A 25,974-nucleotide genomic window follows, 5' to 3' on the forward strand; every position below is an offset into this window, starting at 1 on the left:
TGTCTGTGCTAAGCCTGGAGATGTTCTTACTCCAAGCCAAACTTTTCAAATATGAAGCAGGAAGGGAGGGAGTCAGTCCCTCATCAGGAGACTGAGGCAAAGTCAGGCTACCACAGGTGATGATATGAATAATGACATTTATGCTGCAGGAATTTAATTAGACTGGGAAAGAATTTGTAGTAAAGATGTCACAATAACTCAAGACAAAATGAAAATCAGTCCAAAGACATTCAGTCCCTAATTAGTTTGGGAATAGTAGATTAAAGATAAACTTAGAAAAATTGGTGGAGTGACTGGCTATTAGGGGCCACGAGACCAGAGGATGTCACCTTAAATTTTCCATTTTTTGATGCTTTTTGAGAAGACCAAGTGCAGAAAAGAAAATCTAAAATCCGGGAGCTGATTTCTTTTCTTTCTTCAAGAGATCAAACGTTTTTGCTTTTAATAAACCCAACAACAGCCACAAGCCTTGGTTGTTGACACTGATTTTTTTCCTGAAATAATGAGCTGTGTGACACCTTGGTTATATATGGAAAACAGCAACTCTGTGTACAGACAACATTCAATTTCTGTGTACTGCTGTTTGAAAACCACGGAAAAAAAGGTCTTTCTGATCATCCACAATAAGTTATTTTCTCAGTGCTGGCTTGTTCTGTGCAAGACAAATGAAAGGAATAACAAAGCAAGATGTTCACAAAAGAACCAGGAAGATTTTCAAGCTTGGTGATTGATCTGGATGTGTTCACATTTAGGCAGGAAGAAAAGGAGTTTATGCAAAACATTTTGCAGTCGCCACTGAATGGATTTTAAAGCTTTTTAAAGATTTTGGTGGAGCTTTCCCAGCCAAGTCTTCATGTCCTACCTGGCTTTGGGATGCTGATGTCCTTCATGGCAGGGATATCTGGCTGCTTCCACCCCTCCAGTGCCAACAGCAAATTCCTGCTGATTTCCAGCTCTCAGCTCCCAACAGAGCCATGGAATCATGGAATTCTTTGGTTGCTCATGTCATTCCAACCCACTGCCACCTCCCACCAGACCAGGTTGCTCCAAGCCCCATCCAACCTGGCCTGGAGCACTTCCAGTATATTGACCAAGCAAAAATTAAAGTCACACCCTTGGGTCATTTAAAACCCCTCATCTTATGTGCCTGTTTAAAGAAAGAGACCTGAAGGGGGTAGCAGGTTCACCAGACTGAAATTCTGGGAAGAGGCCACCCTGACCAGGGGATTTTCTGTCCAACATCTCCATAGCTCCCTGAATTCTCCCTGATCCCCATGAATTCTCTCCCTGACTTGGGCAGGAAAGTAAGTCAGGGAAGTGACCCATCCTTCACCTTCCAGAAGTATTCAGTTGAAACAAAAAGAAAGGAAAACAAAACACAGCAAAGACAATAATGTCCTGTCTGCCTGGCTTGGAGAAGAGATCTCACCCCTGTACTCCTTAAATCTATCACACAGTGCATCTTCTATTTTATCCCAAGTAGAACAGACCCAGCCAATCAGGGAAAACCAAAATTGGGAAGAAAATACATTTAGTAGGAAAAGAAGTAGCGTTACATAGCTTGTAAACATGGTAACAGCATTGAGAGGTTATTTTGTGTTGTCATTCAGTTCTTGGTATTTCTTATCCCTGCTTGAAATAATTCCTTCAAACACTACCTAAAACATGAATATAGTGAGCAAAGGCAAACAGCTATCCAAAATCTGCATCACAAGTGCTTCATTTTCTGGGTTTCTTTTTATTTCAAATCTTATACAACCCTCTCAATCCTCATTTCTCCTCTAAAGACATTCCCACGGCTGTGCCAGAGCCCTTCCTGTGCATCATGAACCCTCAGTCCCTCAAACCCACTGTGCTCTAAACAAAATCCTGCACTCTGGAGCTGTCCATCTTCAAAAATTCCTCTCTTTGACCTTGCTGAAGGGCAGGGCTCTTTCCCCCATCTGCAGGGTGATGTGAGATGCTGCTCTGAGCCTTGCAGTGCATCTGGTGCTCCCCACGCCGTGCGCGGTGCCGGCCCCGGGCTGTCTGTGCAGGTGCAGCACAGGCTGCTGCTCTGCTGCTGATCCCTGCTCGTTACTCACTCTCCACTCATGCTGTTCTCCTCTTTGCTGGATTGCTAAACTGAGGTAGGAATAGCATCCTTCAAAATGTTTGATCTGTCAGGTTTTCCTTTCGACCTTCTGCAGGGTTGTAGAATAGTTTGGGTTGGAAGGGACTTTTGAAGTCATCTAACCAACCACCAAAATGGGTCAAAATAGGTTTTATCGCCTTTATCTAAATATTTTTTCATTATGGAAGAGAAATAAATTGCATTACACACATCAGCAGCCTGAAAGTCTGCTTGAATTTTTGAGTCCAATTCCCACAGCCAGGGAGAAGAGGCACTCCTGTCTCACCAGCACATGAGGCTGACGACACTTTCTTTAAACCTCACTTTGGTTTCTCTATTAGAACAAGAGAGGATTTCTGAGTGAGGAGCGGGTGGGAGGTTGCACCCACCTGGTCCAGCTCAGGGCTCCTGGCGCTGCCCCAGCAGTGGCACGAGGGATGGGCTGTGCAGGAGGCTCAGCAGGGTGGAGAGAAACACAATTCCTGGATGGAGAGAAACACAATTCCTGCCTGGAGAGTGGGCAGGGAAGAGGGCAACCACAGCAGATGGCAGAGCTGAAGCAGCACCCAGTGGCTCGTGCTGCACGACAAGCTGCCAGCGTCTCTGGGAACAACAACCCTATAATTACACACATCCCTCACACCCTGTCTGCCTGCACAGAGAATCCCTCCCCACAACCCCCAGAGGATGAGAGGCACAAAAAGAAGGGTGTCACACTGGTGCCTTGATGAGCTTACCTAAAAACAGAGGCCAGGCAGAATTAAGGGAATAAAAAGCAGTTCTGTTCATTGAAGGCCTGCAGGGACATTTAGGGCAGACAAAGCCCCCCAGGGGCTGCACCCAAAAATGGATCACAGGTTTTACACTTTTATAAGTTTGGTCCATTTGCATTTTGGAGGTTGATTTTCCAATTCCAGCTGCAGGAAATGAAGTCATTTAGCCCAAGTTTGGTGCCCCAAGTCCCTTTTGTTTCCATCTCTGGGGCCTGAGGCAGTGAGGTGTCCTTGATTGCCAGGCCTGGAGAGGAATTGCTGTGTCTGCCCAAAGTGGGGAAGCAGCAGCTGGCACTGGGTGTGGAGTTTGGAGTTCTGCACTAAAGAACTGCAGGGTTACACAGAGATGGGAAATAGAAAAGCTGAAATCCTAAAGCATCAACACCAGCAAGAGAAGGAGAGGAGATTGTGCTGTGCCAGGCCAGAGCAGCCTGGCCCCATCCCTGCCTGGATCAAAGGACACTCAGGGCTCCCCTGCCCTGACACCTCCCTCACCACTTCTCATCACTCAACCAACACCGAGAGCATCTCTGAAAGCCCAGCACACACAACTCTTCTATTTTAATGTCAAGCTCTGAGTCAGAGCAGAGAGTTTAGAGTTTACTCTCTTTAAGATCTATAAAATTAATTACTGGTCACTTGACAAAAGAAATTGACCCTGTAATAAGGTTTCTGAAAACGCAATTGGTGTACTTTGTTAAATTGCATTTGTACACAGGAGCAAGTTCTTCCCTGCCTTCCACCTCTCCTAACACTCTCCTCAGTGAGTATAAGGCTGGCAGAATTTAACCTCTAATATAAAAGTGGCATGCACTTATTTCCCTGGGGAACTGACCCAGTCCAGAGCATTGCCTATTTATAGCACTTTCAAAAATAAATGATGAGGCAAGAGGGTAGGAAGGCTGTTAGGAAAGGCTATATTTGTTGATAAAACTATGAAAAAAAGTAATATAGCTGTGTGTTCCTATCCGAAGTTACTTTCAGTGAGTGCTATAAATTTTAAAGTGTTACTAAAGCTGTGTAACTCAGAACTAAAGTGAGCCTGAAATCCCAGAATTGCTCGAGTGGGAAGGGACCTTAAATATTATTTAGTTTCATCCCTGCCACAGGCAGAGACCTTCCACCATCCCAGGCTGCTCCAGCCTCAATGTCCAGCCTGGCCTTGGGCACTGCCAGGGATCCAGGGGCAGCCCCAGCTGCTCTGGGCACCTGTGCCAGGGAACAATTCCTTCCCCAGATCCATTCCCCCTTGTCCCAACACTCCATGCCCTTGTGAAATGCTGCACAGGCAGACAAACCTCCCTGCTGGAGCCTCAGCAGTCCAGCCCTGAACATTTCCTCCCTCTTTGGCCTCCAGGACTGGAGCCAGGGCTCGGGGGAGCTGTGACAGCTGAGGGCAGTCCTGCAGCAGGATGGTGACACAGGGTGGCTCCAAGGCAGCTGAGATGATGGCAGGGATGTTTCACAGCTCAGAGCTGTGAAGCAGCAGCAGGAGGATGGGGATACACTCTGCAGCCGTGACAGCAGCCCTGGAGAAGTCCCAGTTGGAGGGAAGGAGCTGGCTCATTCCAAAGCAGCAGCCAGCACGGACAGTCAGACGGCAACGAGCGGCAGCAAACGAGTGAAGTTATTTGGCAACACAGATGGGCCCTGAGTCATTTCTTGGATCTGCCTCCAAACACAGTGTGACAGTCAGAGCTACAGTCAGGTTTTGGAGGCGCTTGGCAAGGAGCAGACAGTGATAAATGTGCCAAATATCCTCTGACCTTCCAACTGTCCCGTTTTCCCATGGCTTTGTCCTGCCTGTGGCTGCAGATGCCACCAGCCAAGCACACAGCACAGCACTGCAGCCCCAGAGACCACTTCAGCTACTGGTCTGGAGAGGTTTTATTCAAAAAAATCCAGGATACTTGAGGAAAGCTCACTTTGAGCTGACTCGCTGAATAATCTTTCAGAATCGCATCCGCATTCTGAAGGAGCAGAGGAAAGATTAGAAATTCCCCATCTCTGATTCTCATGAATACAGATTTCCATTTCCACGCATCCATCACAAGGCCAGAGCATCCCCTGCCCATGGCACTGCTCTGCTCTGCCACACTGCAGCTGGCAAGCACAGGAGGAGCAGATCACAGGGAATGTTTGCCCATGGGGAACATCCCAGCTTCGGGAGCCAGCCACGGGGGACACTGGGGGCAGCCGGCAGGGGAGAGACGTCCTTTCAAAAAGAACCACAATCCTTTCATTCTCCCCGTGTTTTTCTGGAGAGCTGTGAGCATCTGTCCCCTTTCATTCTCCCTGCTAACTTTTATCAGCAGGGAAAACCAGGCAAGAGTGACACTCGAGCAGAGGAGCTTCCCCGCGCCAGCAAAGCGAGACTCAAAGTCACGGCGCCGACTTCCTGTGATGAAATATTGATCCAAAACTCTGTCACACAAGAAGCAGTTTAAAATCACCCTGGTTTTATGTACAAATATCTTTTTTTTTCAACTGCAGATCACTTTTCTAAGTTACATGTGAAGAAAACTGACTTTTAAATAAAGGCAAATATACCTTGTGAGGAATTTCAAAAGAAATTATTGTTTTCAGCTTGAAATTTTTCACATTCGTTGTCATTTTCAGCAGTAGTGAAACAAAAGAAATTCCTTTTTCTTATTCTGTAGACATTATAACTTATCAATCCTTTCTTCTTTATCCTTTGGCAAAAAGGAAAAGGACATAAAATAAATTGGAAGAAGGATTTTCTTGCAGCAGTGTTACCCAAAACCATGATCAATATCCTCCAAGCAGGAAAATCTGAAGGAATCAAAGGCTTCATGAAACATTCATGGGAACAATATGCTGACAAATAGTTTCTCAGTCAAAACTTTTCCCTGGCTCTTCTTAACATGGACTGTGTGAGTTCAGGAACTCATTTCTGGAGCACCAGAAGGCCAGAGGGGTTTAGCTCATCTAGCTGGGTTTTTATTCCAAACTCCACAAATCCCCCGAGGTCACTTGATGGAGCTAAATAAACTCTCTGCTTCTCTTGGATGTGCTGACTCAACTCCCACCCCAGCTGAGGTCTGTGGAGGTTCCTCAGCTGAAGGACAGCGGGCAGGAGCTGCTCAGCCTCCAGGTATCCATGAGAAACCCCTCCATGACCAGAAACCCCACTTGGAGCCAGCCCAGCACACCCAGCCACGGCCCCAGCCCTGTCCCCTCTGCTGCACAGACCTTCCAAGCCGGGGGGATGCAGATGTTTTGCTCCACACCTACTGCTTTGATGAATTGGGAAATGACTGTGTGCTGATCATTAGAAAAACTTGCTGCAACGAGGTAAAAATTGGGATGGAAGAAATCAGGTGCCATCCCAGGGGCCATCACTAATTATTTGGTACCTAATGAATGACACAATTCGCTTGTTGACCTTGTCAATCTATGCAGAGTTCGAACTAATGAATAAAAAATGGGAACTACCAAGGGTCTGAGATGTTTTTGGTTGACTTTGACCCAGAGTGGCACCTACACCGACCCTGGCAGGTTGTTAGAGCTCAGTGACACAGGGCAGGAGGCACCACAACCCAAAATGCTGCTCAGATGCACTTGGCAAGATTCTGGGAATAAAATACCGTGGCCTGCAGCTGTGCCACCTTGCTGGGATAACATCCAGTGTCTCCTGTCAAGCTCCATGGACCAGGGTAAGGAGTGAGGAGCACCTGGCTGGCCCAGGCAGGGCTCTGCTGTCACCTGGGCCACACCAAGTCCTCGCCAGGAAAGGACAGCTGGCTTTTGCAGGAGTGGCAAAACCCAAGGGACAGCTAAAATAGGACAGCTGAGATCATTCCTGCTGCTGCTGTGGGAGGGTTTCAGTCACAGCTTTTCATGGTGTGAGGACTGCTCAGAGACTCAAGAGCCCTTTGGGGCTCTTCAGGAATAAATGAGAACCTGTGAAAGCTTCCAAGGTGTTCCAAGTGAGCAAACCTTGGGTGTACAACTACACCCCTGGGCCTGGAATCAGGTGGAGACAAAGTGTGGCCAGAGTGGAACCTCCCCCAGAGAATGTACTCCCTTCTCTCCTTGAGCTCTCTCTTTCTCAAATTCCACCTTTTATTGACAGATGCAAAGTAAGACTAATGAACTATTGATAACCCTGGCACAAAGGATTATTAGACAAAGCAATTTCATTTGGGGGGCATTGATTTATATGTCACAACCAGAGTACAAATGAAAATGGTACTTAGGAAGGATGAAGTTGAATGCTAAACAGGTGGGAATCCTGTTTATTCCTAATTCCTGCCTTAAATGCACTTAGAAACATTTACCTGTACCTCTGGATAGCCTATATAATTAAAGACATGGTTGCATATTAATTGGTTACTCTAGCAATTATTAATTACTAGAGTAATTAATGGTTGCTCTAGTAATTAATGGTATTTGGAGAGAAACCTGAAGCAGCCCAAATATTAAAACAGGGCTGATGTTTTGAAGGGCCTGAACCTTGACAAGACATCAGAGTGAACAGCTGAGCTCAAACCAGGGCTTGCCAAAGGCCCACAAATGAGATGTCCAGACACAGAGGGAATCCAGAGGTGAAAACAGGTGAAAAGAAGGGGTTTGTCCTAAAACAGCTCAAGCAAAGTCTGCACTGTGCCTGAGGTGGAGAGGCTGGAGCAGAAGGGTGGCTTTTACCATGGCACATTCCCCTGCCCTGTCTCCATCAGCCCACGGCCCCTTGAACAGCTGGAGCCCTGCCAGAGCCTTGGAGCTGCTGAGCAGCATCTGTGAGGAAATAACTCTGGTCCTGAGGAGCAGGCGGACACTGCTGCCAAATTTGAATTCTCGTTGTCTGTGGCATTCACCTGACATTTAATGTGATGCCAACTGCTGCATTGTTGTGAAAGCAGGAGTGAGATATTTCCTCTTTTGGTGAAATGAAAAGGAAATTTCAAAGTCTAAGATGTGGACACCTGATTTTGTGGGCTACAAAGGGGCAGCCAGCCCCCATTTCTGTCTTTAAAAGCTCTCTCCAGCTCTCCTGGTGTAATCAATCACCTCAGAAAAGGCTCTGCTGTGTCTCTCCCCCAGCACAATGAATCCCCCCAGATCCCAAGCTCAGATAAAGCAATAGAAGGGCCCAGGTGATCTGACAGTGCTGAGGCAAAACCAATCCCCAGGATTTCCAGGAGGCTGCTCCACTTGTGGTTTCAGTCTGGAAAATGGTAAAATAAAACTGAACTTTAATGAATTTTCAGAGGAAAAAGGTTTCTTTGTTTTAATACAAGCCACAACAACAAGAGGGCATTGCCCTGCCTTGGGCTCTGACACTCAAAACCCATCTCCAATTCTCTAGGGATTAAATTATTTTCTGAAAGCCAACTCATTCCCACCACTATTACTGCTATAAAGCTGTGAGGTTTTTTTGCTGCTCCCCCTTCTATTTTTTTTTTCCAAGGCTAGAAACAGATTGAACTGGGCACTTCAGGATGCTGAGCTGCAGTTTCAGTAGAGCTCTGTGCTTCACAGAGATTTATCAAAAATGACAAGATTCAACACCTAGGAGATGTCTTGTAGTGCCCAGGAGCTCAGAGAAGATGTAACAGTAACCAGAGAGAAATAATAAAAGTCATAGAAAAAGAAACACGCGGTCTTTGAAAATCAAAGCTCTGGCAGGAATGGGCACTACTGCTGGCCATCAGTGAGCAAAGAATCACTGCCTGCCTCCTCCAGACAAAATCCAGGGAAATCAGCTCTTCATTTCAGTGATAAACTTCCTGGCAGGCACCTGTCAGAGCCCACCAGCTGCAGAGGTTTTCCCCTGTTCCATTTGCAAGCAGCATGGAATTGGCTGGGAGTGAGAAGCGTCTGTGATCAGTTCTGAGCTGAGCCATCCCTGGAATAAAACCTAACATTCCATAAGTGCGTTCTCTTCTTCACCCAGGTGCGTGTAAAGCAGGTTATATGTGAAAAAGGCTAAGGAAAAATGGCAATGTCTGGACAGAAGATGTGTGTGCACTATAAAATCATCTCCCAGGCACGACCAGCCTTTGCCTGGATAACTCAAACAAACCCTGGTGGTGAGAACCGCCTTGCACCCAGCCTCCATCATTCCCAGCAGCTGGAATTCAGGAGGCTCTGATGGATCCCCCATGCAGCAGCAGCCTTGCAGGAGCCAAAAGAGAGAGATGAAACACCTGGGGCTGTTTCCAAGTCGTGCAGTGAGTCAGACAGGTCACTGCAGAGCAGGACTGGAGCTGGAGATGAGGGCAGTGAGGGAAACCTCAGCAGAAATGAGCACACCCAGGTTTCTTCTCACAAAGAACAGCTCTAACAAACACCTGCAACAGACAACGCTGCCAAACAATAAGTTTGCATTAGAAAAAGGGGATCTGAAAAGGAAACCTCCACAGTAAAAGAGTCAGGGAGGAGGTTGTAGGTCTCCTAATTCCTTTACAGAGGTCAAAGGCAAATTCCTCCATGAAGAACCAGCGCACCAACCATGCTTCCCTCCCCTCCATGAGGCAGGACCCTCTCCTGCAGGGATGGGGGAACAGCCTGAAGGAGTTAGGCTAATCCAGACAGGAGCAAAATGGAAATAACTCCCACAAGACCATTGGGAAAACTTAATCCAATCTTCTCTTGTGAAGCAGATATTATTCCCCTTTTACTTGCCTTCAGTGGTGATAAAGTGCAGACAAAGGAGATAAGGGACTCGCACACCTCACATTTCACCACTCACAGTAAATACACTCCTCGCTTTCGCTTATCTTCCAGCCTGGTATGGATTTCCTTTTAGTAACCTCCTGAATTACAATCAAATTATACTTTCAGGGCCATTGAATTGCATGGCTTGCAATACCTTAATGGGTTCTGTTCTGGCTGCTCAGGAAGGACTTGTAATCCCTGTCTTCCTCTATATTTCAGGGAGCCTTAAGGACGTGTTTCAGTGCCAGGCAGAACAGCCCAGGCCTTCACTCCCCAGAGCAGTGCCACACAAACACTGCATGGGCAAGTGAACCTGGAGGAAAAATGTTAACAGGGAATATTTCTTCTTTTGCCTTGCAGCTCCAGCCAGGGTTTGGGTGGCACAGTAATTCCAAAACTCTCTCAGACACAAGTTCTGTGTGATTTAATGGCACGGTTGATACAACAGGTGCCGGCTGCTCTGCAAAATATCTGAAAATAAATAGAAGTTTTAATGCCCAGAAACGGTGCAGAGTGCCACATTCCTCCTGACAGCTTATCTCTTAGATGGGCTTTTATCCTGTAATAAAGAAGTTGCTGCTTTGTTAGTTACGGGCTCTGCAGCAAACAAAACTCAGAGTGTGGCTGGGAGCTTTGCCGGGCTGAAATCAATTTTTGAATTATACAAACATTTAGGTAATTGAAATAGAGAGAGACAATAAATGCAGGCTGAAAGTCTAAAGAGATCTCTTGTTCTGGAGAGGATCTGGAAGAATCTCAGGGATGCAAAATGCCCCTCCTGCACCTGCCAGAGCAGGTGCCAGAGCTGCTCCAGGAATCATCATCATCATCATCATCATCATCATCATCATCATCATCATCATCATCATCATCATCATCATCCCCAGGGAATCCTGAATGCTCAGAGGAGAAGTGGGGACACCCTGGGGGAAGAACATCCATGCCTTCAAGGAGGGAAGAATACAGAGACATGGAAAACAACAAAGTCTGAGGTGTGGGGCTCCGTTCTGTGCCCCACAGAGGGGACAGTGGCAGGCACAGGGGACACTGGGGACCTTCCACGTGCCAGCACCGTGACCTTGTGGAGCCACCAGCCCGTGACACTCGATGCTTTCCAGCTAAATCAGCAGGTTCACTGAGAAAAACTGCACACTGGAGATAATCAGAGTAGGAACTGCCTCTGTCTGCAGCTAATGGGTGGGAGATAAAAAATCTCCCTCCTCCCTTTATTCACTCTGCTGTTTGTAAAACCTTATCATGGTTTTTTCCAATTGTATTCCCAATAAGCCACCAGGTAAGAAATAGTGTTTGCCAGCCCTGAAGAGAAGTAATCTTTGTTGGCAACATTTCCCAGGGAAAAACCTGTTCAAATAAGATGTGGGAGGAAATTTCCCCCCCCAGACAATTTGAGGAGCTGTCGACAGGCAGCAGATGAAGGGTGAGGAGCGCTGGAAGCCGCGGGCTGTGCAGGGAACACGGGCCATGGCTTCGGCAGCTCTGGCTTCAAATGGAAAATTCATTTCTTTCTGAGGGGACACAAAGTGCTTTTCATGCTGTCCTTTCTTTACCCACTTGGTGATTTAACTTTGCAGCGAGGGAGGAGAAGCGAGTCACTAAAGGAGGGAGCTGTCCAAGGACAGCCCGTGCAGCCCCAGCTCCCGAGGGTCACGGTGACCCTCCCAACCCCTGTGTTTGACCACAATATTCACTATTTCTGCCCTTCACTTGAAGCAGGAATCAACCTCCATCAGTCAAGAGTTTATTAAGGCAGACAGCAGGACTTCTGCTGGCAAATTCAGGGTGGAACAGGATGATCTCTAAGGTCCCTTCCAGCCCAACCCATTTGATCATTCTGTGACAAATTTTGCGCTGGTTTTCCCCAGCATTAATATTCCTGGTGACAAAACAAACCGTGACAGATGTGTTCTACCTTAAAACAGACATGCTGCCTTAACAAGAGGAGAAAAATGGATGAATATGAAAATAGGCATCATGAATATTCAGATACATTTGCAAATTGAGAGGCTTCAACTGTGTCCTTGTCCTTTGTGCGTTTTCCACAAATATTGAAAGGGGAACTCTCCTGGGAGAAGCGTTCATCAGCACGGCAAGTTTTGAAGAAGGAACCCACTCAATCTACAGCAAATACACATCACATGAATATTGTGTGTATTCACAGGAGAAAGATGATTCTGGGAACCTCCAATTAGGCAGCAGCAGCTTTTCCTATGGTCTCAGCAAAGAGCTAAAGAAAAAGGCTTATTTTGATAAATTTTTCAGCACAGATTTTTGAAATGGGAAATACAAACATGAGAAAAAGACGAACTTTGCCCATGAATTATTCTCTCAGAGTTGTGAGAGGGGGAATGCCCCCTCCAGCCAGGCTGGGAGCAGCAGCTTACCCTAAGTCAAGTGTGTTGTTCAGTGTGTGCAGGCAGCAGCTGAACCTGTGCTTGCTGACCTGCCTGAAAGCCCTGACCTGGGGCCCCCAGCTCAGCAATCTGCCTAATTAATTTTTAATAGCCCAACCTTCATCTCTGTGTGCAGCCTGAGCTGCTCTTGGGGTGTGCTCAGTCATCACCACCCCGCTGCCACCTCTGGCTGCGGGAGCTGCATCCTCATCCTAAAACCCCGCAGCCATCCCCTTTTCCCTTCCAGAACCACTGCAGAGGATGCTGCTGTTGTGTCAGTGTCTCTGATGAGACACCCCAAACCCCGGCAGAACCCAAAGCATCAGCAATATCCCGTATTTACCCTCTCAGTTTAATCATCACAACGAAGAGACATGAAAACCTCCCCGTCTAATTCCACCTCGGAGGCTTTCCCACACTGAACCACTGCACACTTGTCCAGTTTTGTTAGATTTCCCTCAGAGATGCCCAATAACCTTCAAACAAACCCAATTCATAACCACCAGACGTGCTCATTTTGCTTTTGATGGCAATATGCTGTGAGAGGTCTCTGGGTGGGAGGTAACAACCCAAACAAGAGCAATTTCTGGTTTGCTGGTTTGAAAGTGGAGCTTTCAATAACCTGGCCTGTCTCTCAGCTTTTATTTAACTTGGGGAATTTTTCAGTTTACAAAATGGCCCGACAAGGATAATTAGGGTAGAAACATGCCTGACAATTCCAAATGCTCCCTGTCAAGCATATGGGCTAACACCTATTTTTTATTAATTCCCTGGTTTTCAAAGGGTGATACAGTTGTATTAGAAGCAGCTTGTAGGTGGCTCATTTTTCCCTCCTCACATTCCCTTTGACAGTAGTTTGAAATAACATTCATCAAACAGTATAAAAGAAGTCGAAAGAAATTAATTAAGCAACCTAGAAGGAAAAATAAGATGTCTTTCCAACAGGACTTGCATTATTCAGGTTTATAGCTTTGCACAGTGCAATTTTCTGGGAAGAAAAGTCAGGATAATGGTGTAACCCTGCTCGACTATGAAACAGCACATTTGGAGCATCACTGGTGATAAGGAAGTTCTGAAACAGAAGTAGAGTTCCCTATTGAAGATTTGCTCTGAATATCATGTAAAATATATTTATATAAATATATATTTGCTCATATATCATCTCTGGCACCTCCCCCAGAAGGAACTGGAGATTTCTGATCCTCTTCCTGCCTTCTGGCATTCAGGTTTGGGGGCAGAGATGGCAATGCCGCGTTTAATTTAATCTTATCAAGCAAGCAAAATCCTGCTTTTTAAAAGTCTCTGTTGTTCAAGGGTGTTCAAACAAACATTGTCCAGGTTTTGCCCAGCAGCCACACGTGGCACTGCAGGGCTGGATTGCAGCTCTCCAGCTGGAATGAGGATTATCCATGGGCTGCACACTCCATGGCACACGCTCCCATCCCACTCCCTGGGCTTCCACAGGCTCCTCCGCCCCTTCCTGCTTCTCCAGCCTCACTAACATAGCTCTCCCCATCCCAAATTCGGATTGAATCCAACCAGTAACACCACAGGGAATTCACCTCTCCAGAAGCTGTCCAGCCATTCTACTCCCCTGAGCTTCTGCCAGCCCTCGTTTGCTCTCACGGCTGAGGGGACACGAAATTCCAGCTATCCTGCTCTGCTCCCCAGGGATGGCCACAGCACTGCCCTTCTGCAGCCAGCCAAAACAACCAGAGTGTGCCTCACATCCCATCACCCCCATTCTAAAGGAATCCTGACTTCACAGGAGATCACTCACCAAAATAACTCCCAGGTATCTAAACCGAGTTCCCACTGAAATCCAAAAAACTGGTCATGAAAACGTGGATGTAAAGAGCTCGAGATCTCTTTGTGACTGCTGGCAGCCTCCCAGCTGCTTTATTAAACACAGTCCTCAGGTGATTCTTGATTTCCTGTTCATATTATCAGCTGTTCAGGGTAACACCACAGGAAAGGCCATGGAAGCAACAGCCCCAGCTTCTGTCACTCCCAACGAATCTGCTGGGCACAAAGGAGCCACAGGGAAGGGATTAACTGTGATTTATCCAAAAAACTGCCCAACACATCCAAAATCTTGCTCATAGATGCTGGTTTTACCTGATCAATGACTCGAGTATCTCTTTGTCCTTCCACCCACCTGGCTCAAACCCAGCAGTCAGAACAGACACAGCCAGCACAACTAAATCCAACTTCCACTCCAGGACAGGACTGAAACCTGGATTCTCCTTAGCACCGAAATTCCCCTCAGACAAGTCTCCTAGAGCTGGATTAGCAGTGGAGCAGCATCCCCTGTGCACATCCCAGGGCTGGGTGGATCCTCTCCTGCTCTTCTCCCCTCCGGACAGCGCCGTGGGAAAGGCTCCTTCCAAGAGGCTCTGGAAGGCTTAGGCTGTAATTGCTTGTAAACCACTTAGGCAGTAAGTGATACAGAAATCCAAGTGGTAATTGTAGCAGAGGCTTGAGATTAATCTATTTTTGGCTTGTCAGACATTCTTATGGACCTGATTCAAGGCAGTCACTGAAAGCTGTAAAGTGTCCAAAAAGTGACAGGAAAAATAGTTTGATTAAAACCATTCCAGAGGCAAATCCAATCTTCAAATCACTCTCTGAAACCTATTGGTGTAGCCTGCAGCTGAGGCACTCGTGAACATCATTTGGGCAGGGACCTGGGGACACCCACGAAAAGTTTTATGTCAAAAAAAAGTTGCTCTAATTTTGGATTCCTAAAGCAGAGCTGTGCAGGGGAAGTCGGTGAATGAAGGTAACAGGGTCTGCTGGGAGGGGATGAGCAGCTTGTCCTGATCCAGGAGTCAGGGCTCTGATGACTGAAGAACATCTCACAGGTTCTGATCTGCCCACCTGCCCTCAGGTGACACCATGAGGTGGTTGGACACCTGGACTTGATGGCTTTAAAGATCTTTTCCAGTGATCCCAGGGTTCTCTGACTGCCAGATGCACTCTTCAGTGTGACCAACAACCCCAAAACTTTTGGTTTATCTCTGTATCTCCCAGAGAAGGGAGCACCAGTTCATTTTCAGGAACTGGAAACCTCTTCTTTCCCCACAGAGCTGCAACATCTCCAAACTTTCCACCAATTTCCATTTTTCATAGCCTCAAGGTCAAGATTACCCTTTATTATTTTTCCCATCATTTCCTTCCCATTTACTTTGGATTAGTGGATGTTCTGTCAATAAGGACTAATGAAATTCCAGGCCAATATAAACTCTGTCTGCTCTGTGAATGGTTATTTTTTCATACAGACTTTCTATGAAATAAAAAGTGACTGATGCCACAATATGCTTTAATTATTTTGTTCATAAACTATCAAATTAAATTTTAAGAAGCTGGAGATGTTATCTCTTATGAAATTGGGACTGAACTCAGAGATGTAACTCTTAATGAAACTTCCCACACCAGAAAGCTTTTTTGTAATGTTGATAATTTTCAGCAGCCTGCCATATATAATATCTCACCAGAGCTTATGATTCTCACATTCCACCCCCTGCCATGGCCAGGGACACCTTCCCCTATCCCAGGTGGCTCCAAGCTCCATCCAGCCTGGCCTTGGACACTTCCAGGCCTTTCTAAGCCACACCATTATACAGAGCCTCCAGTATTTTACTGGGATTTTCTACTCACTGTAGAAGGAAGTTGTTCCAAGAAAGCAGCACTGAATATCCCAGTGAATATCCCACAGTGAATATCCAGGTGAGCCACACCTAGAAAACACAGACATTAATCAACACCAGCTTCAAGGGAAAGGCATTTTCACTAATTTAAGCAACAAGGAAATCTCAAATTATCAAAGGAAAAGCAGAGAAAAGCTGGTGTGTGAGTAGAATCATGGAATCAAGGTTGGAAACGCCCTCCAAGATCACTGAGTCCAACAACTGTCCAACACTGCCAAGCCCACCATTAAATCATGTCCCAGAGAACCACATCTACACATTTTCTGATCACCTCCAGGGATGCCCCATTGGCCCACCACCCTTTCAGGGAAGGAATTTTCCCTGATATCCAACCTAAACCTCCGCTGGTGCAGCCTGAGGCCATTTCCTCTTGCCCTATCTCTTGTTACCTGGGAGCAGAGACCAATCCCTGCCTGGCCACAGCGTCCACTTTGCTTTGCAAAACACAGTGATCAAAATGTGGCACATTCCGGGGCCAACCAGCAAAACACAAAACCTGCAGAAGTCACTGGATCGTATTTTTGGATCCTGCCTTAAGGGATGAAGAACAGAGTGAGAGATGAAAATGCGGCAGCTGGTAAAAAATCATTAAAAAGAATAAGGCAGAGAGGAGGAAATACTGAAACTGCCGGGAGAAAAAAGAAAAGCAACAAAGACATGGAAAAAAGACTCTCAGCCTGCCAAAGTTTATAAAGCAATTTCATAAAATGTACAAATGAAGCAGAGAGAAAGGGAAAAGAGCAAACAAACCAGCTCCTGGCTGGGCTGGGGGTGCAGCACACAGGTGATTTCCAGGCTCATTCCCAGCTCTGGGACGTGTCCTGCCCTCCCTCCCAGGGCCCCTGTGCAATTCATTCCAGCTCAGCTGGTGGCCAGTTCCTTCTGCTCACACAGTGACAGTCCCAAGGGCTTAATATCCACATCCCCCTTTTGGCCAGGAGCACCTGAATCCCTCCACGAACAAACCATCACTCATGGACAGAAATGGACAGTCATGGACAGAAACAGCGAATTTTCCAAGTGGAAATTTCTCTGTTGTTGATGGTAAAACACTGCTGTACTTTCTTTCTTTTCTGTTTAATTTTATTCATGAGCTGAAGTGACTTTGGGCAGTCACAAACCGATTTTTCACTGTGTTCTGAACAGATGGTTGTTCCAAGAATACCAGCATCCTGGCAGTGTCAAACAGCCTTGACCTTCCCAAGCAGCGCTGCAGACTTTTTGTTGGAAGGGAAGAAATAAAGAACCGTTCGCATAGTCCCAATTTTTTTCTGGATTATTAAACACAGTGGACAGTGCAGGCACAAACTGTGCTCAAGGAAAATCTGAGATTCATCCTCAGAGAAGCAGAAATGGCTTCTGGAATCAGTGGTGGAGCACAGACAACTCCAAGGTCACATCAGAGCTCCCTTGCAGCAGCAGAAGGGTGAAGAGACGTGGAGGGAGCCCCCCCACATCATCTCCAGCTCATCCTGCCCTAAGGAGCTGCTGTGATGGGCTGTGCAAAGCCCTGAGAAAAACCACAAAATATCCCAATCCTCAAGTTCAGGCTTCATCCAGCAAGGGTCCAGTTACAATTTCCCAGTTATAAATAGCTGGAGTTCACTGTGAGCCTTCAGCAACCGTGGGCTGGCACAGCTTTGGGGACCTTTGCTGGCAGAGCCTTCAGAGGGAAGGCAGCTCATTTTGTTCTGCTTTTGAATTTTTTTTAGAGATATAATCCTATTTTTAAGATCATTTAAATATGATCTGTGCTTAGTTCTCCAGAAGCCACATAAAAAAAAATAAAAAAATCCAAGTCAATTTTACTGCAGTTAAATCCCCATGTCCTTAATCTCCAGGAAGAGAGAGGCTGGGCTCCTTCCTGGAGACAATCCTGCTTTTTTAGCACACGTGAATTATTTTGTACATGATTGGTGTCTATCAAGATATAAAAGCTTCGGGGGCAGCACCCAGGGAGCAGCTCCTGTCACGAGATCAATACCTCATTATGGATTAAACATAAAAGTTAAGCCGTCCTTAGTTCCCCGTTGACAAAGAGTGGCATAAATTCCACACTGGCATTTGGGGGATTTTGTGCAAATTACTCCAATGACCTCCTGCTAAGAGCAGGTGAGGAGCTGTCACCCTTCCAGCCAGCACTGCCTCCGAGCTCTGAAGTATCACAGAGGGATTTGGGAAGGAGTCCAGGCTCAGGCAGAGAGAGGGAGCCCAATAATCCCAGCTGGCATCCCTTGGATGGCAGGAGAGGATTCCAAGGCGGATGGAGGCCGACGCTCCGCTGCGTTTTGAAGACGACCACGTGTGCGAGTGGCTGGGTTAAAGCAGCTGGCAGCTGAAGCACGGCTCTGGAGCAGGAGGCAATTACAGATGGATAAAGTGTGAGCACTTCTGAGTGAAATCCCTTCCATTTTGAGGCGTCTGAAGTGACGGAGCATCTCGGGAAAAGGCAAATCCAGCTCTTTAGAGCAAAGTGTGTTCCTTGATGCCGGCTGCCCTGGGTACTCTCTGCCTTTTAATGCTGTTGAGAACCACTCATTACTCCTCTGACTCAGAGGTTTAACTAATTCCCAGCAAAGCTTTGTACCCTGGGAGAAGAAAGCTCTGCTCAGAGGGTCAGCCCTGAGCCTCCAGCAGAACGTGGGCAGGGGAACCAGTTGGTTTTTCCTCTTTTACATAAGGAACAAAATGGAAAAACCAAAGGCTGGGAGGCTGTGGGAGCACAGGGAAATAAAAACAGAATTTAGATTCAGAAACGCTTAGGACACCAAACAGTGGAGGATTCTTGCTCTGAAAACAATGGCTGTGGGCAGGGGTCACATTTTCCCCTAACCACAACAGAAATATGGGGATTTCTGTCATGCAACTGATGACAAAGGACAGGGCCTCCAGCTGTGCCAGGGAAGGTTCAGGTTGGATATCAGGAAAAATTACTCATTGCAAGAGTGGTTAAACAATGGGATGGGCTCCCCAGAGGAGTGGTGGAGTCACCATCCCTGGGAGTGTCCAAAAAACCAGAGATGGCCCTTGGTGATATGGCTCAGGTGACAATGGGGGTCAAAGGTAGGAATTGATGATCTTGGAGCTCTTTTCCAGCCCTCCTCATACAATGATTTTATGTGTCCAGCTTGGAGAGACACATCCAAGACAGCAAAAACACAGCCCAACACATGCAGTACCAATATTCCATGTTCTGCCTCAAACCCAGTGATTTTCCCGCACTGGTGTCCCCAGTTTCCCATCATTTCCCACTGCTAATTTCACCTCTTAATTGTTTAATGATTCGTGGAAAATAAGAGGAATGATGAACCTCTCTTCCCTCTCAGCATGTGAGAAAACGAAACCATCCAAGCAACTCCACTAAGTGGAAATTTGGCCCTGGAAAAATTCATCCTGGGGTTTTTTCTGCCTTCACCATTTTCTTTCAGCTGTCAGAGCAGCGAGATGAAATAACATCCTATATTCATAGTGCCATCTGCATTCCAAAATCTCCTACTGATCAATGCAAGTGTCCAAAGAACACTTCCAATTTGTCACAATAACCTTCAAAACTTGACAGAAAATCATGCAAGTTATTTCTTTCGGATCTCTCTGTATCTCGTGATTATTTATATTTTGCCAATACAATTCTAAACATTTTCCTTTGCATTTCCCATATTTCTCAGAAGAGCTCAGAGGTTAAAGCCTGCAATGGGTTTATTTTGCTTTCTGTGTTTCTGTTTTGTATTTCTGGACATTTAAGAAACACTGGGATGGACTGCACTTGGAGCAGAACCAAAAATGTGTTTGAAAAGGCTTCAAACTGACACATCTCAGAATATCAATAATCAGACAGCTTTGCTCAATTCCACTTGTTCTCTTTTTCTCTTTCATAACAAATTTTATATTTTAGTGGGAACAATTGCACTAAAAAAATGGGCATCAAGCACGAGAACCCTGTTTTAAAACTTTTGTTTCAGCTTTTAAAAAAGCCAAAAAAACCACATGAAATGCCAGAGCTCTGAATTCCCTGAGCGAGGTGAGTTCAGGGGAGACTCTCCACTGGTGTTCCCTGTGGGTGCTGTTGCTGGCACTGAGCTGGTGGGTGAAGCTCAGCCTGTGTGGAGCTGCCTCTCCTCCCCGTGCACATCTGGCCAGCTGTGGGCAGCTGCATTTCCCAGTGCTGGGGCAGACGCTGCTCTGGCCACTTCCATCCCTTCAGTGAAGCCCTTTGGGGTCAGGAGGTGTCAAAGCTTATGGGAGAGTCACACCTGTGAGCAGCCCCTGCAGCTGGAGCCAGCAGGAACCTGGGGAAGAGCCTGATCTGCTGGGATCTGTCAGGAACAGGGACCACAGGGAACAGGGACCACAGGGAACAGCCCCCCAAGCTTTTAAAGGCAATTTTCCTGACACAGAGCATGTCTGAAATGCACCCAGCGCTGGGAAATGCAGATTGCACTGCAAGTCTATAAAAAGCTCTGTTTAAGTAACAACTCCAGAGCTTTAGCAGGGACAGTTTTCTGGGACACTGGGAAGAGCCCTGGGATGAGCTTGTAAAGGTCGAGCCATAAGGAGCTGTCTGCACAGATTTTATGACTGGGAGGTAATAAACAAAAAAGTGCAGGAAGTAGTCAATAGCCATTACCAACCACAAACACAGATCCTGCAAAAAGAACTCAGCAAATCAGCGGTGGTGGCAGAGCTCAGGAGCCTGCACAGAATTCCCAGAGCAGCTGGGGCTGCCCCTGGATCCCTGGCAGTGCCCAAGGCCAGGCTGGACATTGGGGCTGGAGCTCCTGGGACAGTGGGAGGTGTCCCTGCCATGGCTGGGGGACACTGGGGGGGATTTAAGGTCCCTCCCAACCCAGACCAGTTTGGGATTCTCTGATCCACAGAGAACCTCTGGGAAGCAGAAGGTGGAAATGTCAGATGAAGAGGAACCAGCCATTTATCCAAAGACAGCACCCAGAGAAAGAAAGGTGGCACCCAGGCAGGGAGCTCGGGGGCCAAAAAATGACTGTGAGTAAAAAGTGACATTTGCTGCAACTGCCTAATTTCTCATCTGTTCACTCAGAAGATTAAAAACCCCAGAGAAGAGCAGAGGTCTGTGCCCAGCAGGGTCCCACCTCCTGAATTTCAGAGTCCTGTTAGTTCTGCTTGACTCCTCCCGGAGCATCCCCTACATTTATTCATTTAATTGCTGTTATAACTGAATGCTGCTGACAACACTTGATAGGAACAAGTTAAAGCTCACCCAAACTGGAAAGAAAAAAACCCATTCCCAGCTGTGCCCATTGCACAGCAATGCTGTCCTTTGACTGCAAGAACCCTGAGACTAAAATTCACCTTCTCTAGAGCAAAACTGCACAAAATTATTCCAGACTGAAGAACCCAGACATCTTCCTTGCCCAAGCAAACCTGCAGCACAGAAATGCAGCAGAGCAGCTCAATTACCAACAGTTAAAGCACAGCAGGATGTACAGTTTTCTAATTGAATACACTCAGTTACAAGCAATAAATAAAATAAAGGGAACATTTCGAATGAATAAAAACATACCTTTGAATAAAATATATTCTCATTAGGAGAAATGATGACTGCTACAAAAAAAAATCACTGAGCTACTCCTGTGACAGGTAATTTTTAATCAAAGGCAGTTCTATGCAAATTAAGGAAAGCAAATTTCTAAAGGAATAATAGTCAGCCTTAATAGTCCTATCCTTTTTCTGCATAGCTGCTATGGATGCTGTGTTATAATGGGTGCTGTATGCTGTCCTTCAAAGCTTGTGGCATGTTTTCCAAAGCAGGAATGTAAAATTTAAAAAAAAAAAGAATAAATTATAAATTAGAAAATTTAGATTTGGAGGCAGCCCACAGAACGACATTCCATGTTTTTATATATATGTATATCTCTAAATAATTCTAATTAATGATAGTGTGGAAAGATGTTAGGGGATTAAAACTGCAGGCTCCTGCCATTGTACACAAAATTTTAGGGGCTGTGTTGGTCACAAGGATCTGCATTCAGAGTCTGTGCTGATCCCACAAGTCCTGCAATCTCTTGGACAAGCTTCACCTTTTCCAACCCCTCAGTGGGGCAGAGCAGGATGAGAATTTCTGCCCTGGGCCACGTCCCTGTGAGGACGGGGATTTTGTGTGGCTGAGGTGTCCCAGCAGGAGCTGAGCACCATTTCTGCTGCAGCACAGCTCCTCACACCCTGTCATCAACATGGAAATTTATTCTCCAGCTGCCACCGAGCACTAATGAATTTAGTAACCACCTGGAAATGGAGTGTGGAGCTCCAGCCTGTCTCAGGCACGGGCAGTTCTTGGCGAGGGGAAGGATTAATCTTTATTTCACAGCTCACCAGGCTCATTGCCACGGTGGTGGCAATTTACTGCTGGCTATGGGACCTGGGGGGAGCAAGGGAAATATTTGCAGTGGGGTTTTTTTTCAAGTTCACCTTCAAGTTTTAGAAAATTCCTGGTTTTCCTCACTGGGAAAGAACTTAGAATTTTAGGAGAAGTATTCCACAGTGATCCACAGCTCATAAAAAGTTTAGGTTGGAAAATCCTTGAAGATCATCGAGTCCAGTCATCAACTTGCTAAGATTGAGATGTTGTTGGGAGCAGGGAGTAGAACCTGCTCAATAAAAATTAATTTTAATAATTAATAACAGCTGAGGAGTTCAAAAATAGGTGGTTTTTTTTCTGTTCTAAACAAAGTTTTGCTTGATTAATGGTGCTACCTGGGAGGAGACAACAAGCTTTATTTATTTTATTCTTCAGCAGCCTCCTGTGGTGTCATATCTTATCAATTAAACAGCAATCAGCTGCTCCATTATTGGCACAGATGGCTGCTCATCAACATATTCTTATCAGAACAATGCAAATTGGAAAAAAAAATTGAAAAGAGACCCAGAAAAACACTTGAGAAAACCCTCAGTGCATGTTGGGACAGGGAGTTTAAACACCTTCCTTGGACTTGTCCTCCAATTTACTGTAAAGTTGATTTTAAACTTAGCAGTCTATTTGAAGTTATGATTAATGGTTTTGAAAAGGCTTTTTTTAATTTTTTTTTTTTATTTCAGCTGCTCCTTCCAACAAAGGATTTAGAATTAATTCACATCATCCAACTTCTTCCTTAATGGATTTTTAAGGTCCACTGCAAAGGATCAATCAATAGGAGGCAGAAAGCTCTGGCGTGTAATGCATCCAGCCCTGCCAGAGCAGGACAACGAGCTTCATCTGCATTCATTGGAATTATTTGCAGTGATTAAGAAAAGCAAAATAATCATTTGCATTCACTCAGTTCAGGATGCAAAGACAGCGACTCAAGAAGTACCAAAAGTTGGATTTTTTTATTATTTTTTTTGGTGTTTTAAGAGGATTTTGTGTTTCTTCTCTCAGAAATGTAAATGCTGCTGCACTGTTCGTGTCAGGGAACATCTCATTTCCAGGGCAAAGTGACATTTGCAGGTTAATTCTGTACCTGGAATGACTGCACACAACACTCCTGGAACTGGCAAGTAGAACAAGGAAATTCAAGCCTTTCCATGTATTTTCTCCACTTTTTATTTCTGCTATTGATAGTTTTCTTTTATTGATAACAGCTAAAGAAATTTAACATTTTTTAAAACTCAGTTTCACTGGGTTTCTTTTTGTAAATCAAATGAAAACTTAAAAAAAACCCCAGCCCTGTGTGCACAGAGAAGCTGCCACTGACTGAGCTGGAATGGGGTCAGGGCAGGGATGAAGATTTTTGGGAATGACACCAGAAAGAGCTGGACAAGCTGGAAAAGCCTTTTTAGAGCACCAGTCCTTTGGAAACAGGGCCTTTTGAAACTTCTCAGTTACCAAAAGAAATAACAAGAATTTGTCACTTCAATGGCCCCTAAATAATTCTCTGTAGAGAATAAAACCAGCAATCTGAAAAATCCTAATAATAATAATCACAGTCTAAAACAACAACAATTTGGAGAACTCTTAAGATAAAAAAATAGTAATTTCTCCTTTCATTTTGATTTCCAAAGGCTACTTTCCATTGATCTCATTGCTCAAGGCAAACACACAATACCAAAATCACACATTCAAATTTGGACTGCAAAAATCCAAATATATATTTTTTTTCCCCTCTGATTCTCCAAAGAGGAGACAAGAACTCCACATTTTTTAATGCCAAAACCTTTCTTGGGGAAAATTCCTCTAAAAAAATAGCTGTGCCCTGAGAGATACATTGAATTCCTGATCTTGAAAGTCCTGGAGAGGGCAAAGAACAGCTGTGCCATGTCCAAGGAATCAAAAAATAGCATCAGATATTTCATGTGAGCAATATCCAAAATTTATCTCTTGCAGCAACAATAAAATAGGTTGAGATGTGGATGGGATGGAGCTAAAGGTCTGAGCTGAAAAATACAAACCTTTAGGGGACAGCAGGAAAAATTGGAATTATTGCAAGAATTAGTTCCTTCTGGAAACAGAGTCAGCATGTGCAAAGATGAGGTTTTGCTGTAACATCCTGGAGTTTGTTCCTGTTATTGCTCAAGGACTTTAAGGTGAAATTCAATCAATGGACAGACAAATATCTTCTCCCTGCTCAGGAACACACAAGTCCTGCTTTGAGCTCTGAAAACCACCAGCATTTCCTTCCTGCCCAGGCAACAGCTTGAGAAAGAGGATTTTTGGCCAAAGCTGCTGTGTCTGCAAAGATTTACAGAACAGCCACTGCTCTCCAAATATTTACAGCATCTAAATATTCTTTAATTGGCTCCTTTTCTCTGCTGACCTGCGTGGCTGCTCACTTGTTACAATTAATTATGTGTGGAGCAGAATTAGGTTTTCTGAGAGGAATGAAACAAAGAAAGGGCTGTTCCCTGGTTATCTGCATTTGCCCTCTGCCCATCCAGGCTGCACCTCCCTCTCTTTTGTCCATAACACATAAAAATCCGTAGGTCAGGAGGCTGCTCAGCAGAACATAGGTGAGTGATCTATCAGGAGCACAATAAAGGATGAAACCCAAAAGATGCTTATCCAGCAGGGCTAATCCTGACACTGGAGCTCCATTTTCCATCCACAGCTCCCTCGTGGATGCTGCAGCATGGCTCTGAAAGATTTTGTGGTAAATCACAGCACATTTCACAGGGGGGAGATGAGACAAATAATCCTGCAATAAAAATGCAGCACATTTTGCTACCTGGGCCATTCCTCTTGCTCTGACACCACTTTCACCCCCATCCTTTGGCAAATGGAAATCCACGCATGAGCTTCCACTGAAAGCATCACACAGCATAAAATTCCACTTCCAATAAGGAATGGTCCGTTTTCCTGCTGTTTGTACTTATCTCTGCACCAGATCATCCTTAAAACACCCTGTCCCACAGGGAGGTGCCCCTGGCCATTCTGGAGTGAGTCTCTACATTTTTCCCTCCACTCTGGATCTTTTACAGGAGATTAATTGGCTCTCGTGTTTATGCAAATAGGGAAGGCAAGATTCCTGTGCATCCTTCTCCATAAATTAAAAACAATGCTTTCCTGCAGTTATGGCTGTAAAGGGGAAATAGACCTTGACTGGATGTAATGAGGCATTTGTGTTTGCAGTAACCAGAATTTACTGTTACTGCTCCAAGAACCATCACTCCTTGTTTAGGCTCTTAAGTGACAATAAGTGTAGCTAAAATAAATTCTAATGAACACTCTTGGGTCACCTTAGTGAATTTATGGGGCATAATCCAGCATTATTTGAAATAACTGTGGTCTTTGGGGCTGTGGGGAGCAGTTCCAGCTACTGATTCCCTCCCTCAGGTCAGACACAGGTTCAGACACACCAATTCCTGAGGGGCCTGGGTTGGGAAAGGTGACCTCCAGCTGAGCTTTGGCTTTCTGGGAAGGTCACAAAAGGTCATTTGAGTGATGGCAAATGGAGCATGAAGCTGCTGCTCTGTTTGTCTCGGGGAAGGATATTGGGTTATGTTGGAGCTGGGGGGGTGCTGCTTGTCAGGAGAGGGAGGATCCCAACCCCACTGGAGTCTCCCCAAGGAGTCTCCTTTACTCTCCCAGAAAAACAGGTTTTTGGAATGATGCTTTATGTTTTGGCTTTCACATTTTGCAGATTCTGCATTGAACATAGCTCTGAGCTCCACACAAAGTGTCAGCGAGCTCTCCCAGCTCAGGCACACACAACAATCCTTTCCCAGCCCCAGAACCGAGGGCACCGCTGCAGCTCCAGGCCCAAAAAGCACAACCAGCAGGGAATTGATGGAGCAAGCTGGGAGGATGGGACTGCATCACCTGCAGCTGGAATTGCACAATT

General features: G+C 45.7%; 1 long non-coding RNA gene across 1 annotated transcript in view; it reads right to left on the reverse strand.

The window, feature by feature from the left end:
- Positions 1–15,638: 15,638 nt before the first annotated feature.
- The window catches only part of LOC107210173, a 63,742-nt gene continuing 53,406 nt past the window's right edge, over positions 15,639–25,974 (reverse strand). The window contains exon 3 of the long non-coding RNA XR_001523865.1: positions 15,639–15,718. This is a non-coding gene — a long non-coding RNA (uncharacterized LOC107210173). The remainder of the gene's footprint in view (positions 15,719–25,974) is intronic.

This window comes from Parus major, chromosome 12 (assembly GCF_001522545.3).
Source record: "Parus major isolate Abel chromosome 12, Parus_major1.1, whole genome shotgun sequence".
Taxonomy (NCBI): Eukaryota; Metazoa; Chordata; class Aves; order Passeriformes; family Paridae; genus Parus; species Parus major.